This window comes from Oratosquilla oratoria, chromosome 10, assembly GCF_046742065.1.
Source record: "Oratosquilla oratoria isolate Oo_2021 chromosome 10, ASM4674206v1, whole genome shotgun sequence".
Lineage (NCBI taxonomy): Eukaryota > Metazoa > Arthropoda > Malacostraca > Stomatopoda > Squillidae > Oratosquilla > Oratosquilla oratoria.
Genome location: NC_134786.1, coordinates 19160842 through 19163341, shown reverse-complemented (window position 1 = coordinate 19163341; position 2500 = coordinate 19160842).

Genomic DNA, 2500 nt, shown 5'->3' with positions numbered 1-2500 from the left:
AAGGTGAATCCCTTTGCCCTGATTGGTAGTGCTGTCAGCCAATTGGACGCCCCAACTTCCTGCGCCATTGTTATCTTTCTTTTTATATAATTCGATAGCCGAGCTAGAAGTGCTTGAAGTTTCTCCTTGTGCCTCTCTTCCCTTTGAAATGTTTCTTCTAATTTCCCTAATTTCCTCCATGATAGTCTCCTTCCGTTGATCTTGTGACACGATATTGTTTGTCAATGAGGACGTGAGTTTCATGGAGTTTTGGTGTTCTGTGTCGGCAAGGTTTAGCGGGTTGGAGATACCTAGCCCTCCCATTCTAGGTGGAAGTTCCATAAGTTTTCTTTCCTCTTCGTTTATTGTCCGTCCGTTGGTGATGGCCGGTATTAGCTCGTTTCTGATGGTTTCTTCAAGGGGTCTTAGTAGGTCGGTGATGTTCGGTACCGTCCTTAATATGTAGTTCCACTTATGTTTCACACCATATATGAATGCGGCATATGCCGCCTGCGGTTCGGTCTTTGCAAAGTTGGCTAGAATCCTAACTTCCGCCACCCATTCGTTAACTTTCTTTTCAACATATTGCTTTTTAAAGGATTCTGAGCCGATCACTGCACCGAGATGTCTTTCCCCCTCTTTTGTTACCTTCACTTCACTGTTCTCAAAGAGGATTCTGGCATTGCTAAAGTACTCTGGCTTCACTATGAGGACAGATTTCTTTACATTTGGAATGTAACCTAAGCCCGGGCCGTGTGCCAACACCAGATCCCACCACTTTTTTAAGTCAGCTACTTTTCCTGCGCCCGTGAGATCATCTGCATATGCTACCTGTTTGACCATGGTGTCCTCATATTGTATCTTCTGCTGCAGGTGCATAAGACCGAGCGCATACATTGCCATGAGCCACTACTACTACTACTACTACTTCTGCTACTACTACTACTACTACTACTATTACTACTTCTACTACTACTACTACTATTACTATTTCTGCTACTACTACTACTACTACTTCTGCTACTACTACTATTACTACTTCTACTACTACTACTACCTACTAATACTACTCTACTGCTGCTACTTTTCTACTACTACTACTACTACTACTACTACTACTACTACTACTACTACTTCTACTACTATCTACTACTACTAGTACTACTACTACTAGTACACTACTCCTAGTACAGCTACTAATCATACTACTATTGATAGTAATAATACTAATATTAATAAGGATATCAATGATGATAAAACGACGATTATAAAGAGGTAAGACAAATTGAACAATACTGAGCTTAATCACCAGTGTTGAAAGTCACGAACAGGCAATGACGACTAGAGAATTACAGCCTCTTTCCCATGAACAAACACATAGATTACAATAAATCCCAACTTCAGACTAGCATGAATAGGACACGAAATAAGTGATATCCCATATGACTCACAAGTTGAGAAACAGAATTAACTTGGGACATATTTCAAGACCACTAAGATTTATGCTTACCCCGTGCGGTCTAAATCATCTAATAGAGGTCACATGGCACTCGTGTATGCCCACAAAGTTAGGAAACATGTCACATGTTAGAAAGGGCTTAATGTCTTTCAGAGTATAGATGGTCCTCTAAAATGAGTATAGGATTAGTGGGGATGGTCTTTAGATATGTAAAATTTGGCGGAAAACTATACAAAGAATTATCTTAGATCTGTAATCAAAATATACGCGCCACTACCAAAGCCGTGTCGTGGTGATGAGAAGTATATCTTGGTGGCATCCAGTATTCACAAAGAAAAGTGCGGCACCTCACTGCAGAGCCGTGAACAGCCTATTTCATAATGTTTTCTTTTTTTTTTTACTCTAAATCTGCGTAAATCATATTATATTGAGCAATCTGCATTTCTGTCGTTCATTTACTCCTCAACTCTATCAACCGTCTCCATTACTGTTTCTCTCTCTCTCTCTCTCTCTCTCTCTCTCTCTCTCCCTCTCTCCCTCTCACTCCCCTCTCTCTCTCACTCTCTCTCTCACTCTCTCTCTCTCTCTCTCTCTCTCTCTCCCTCCCCTCTCTCTCTCTCTCTCTCTCTCTCTCTCTCTCTCTCTCTCTCTCTCTCTCTCTCTCTCTCTCTCTCTATCTCACTTCTTCCTCCTTCTCTTTGTGAATCTGCCCCTCTGTCTGTCTCTTTTTTTTCCCCAACCACTTTCCTTCTAGTTTTCTTTCCCCTCTCGTCCTTTTCTCGTTCGTCTTGCACATCATCTGTCATGGGGTGCCAGACACCACTCTCGGTCTTTCTTTTGACATTCTCTCTGTCCTCTAGCATCTCCCGTATTCTTCATCTTCTTCAATGCTTGTACTTTCCCTCCTCCTCCTCCTCCTCCTCCTCCTCTTCCCCCTCCTCTTTCTCCTCTTTGTCTCCTTGCATTCCATCCCTACCTCCAGGTCATCGTCATTCTCTTCCTCCTCATCTTCCTCTTCCTTTTCCTCTTCCTACTTCTCTTCATCTTCCTCTTTTTTGTCTT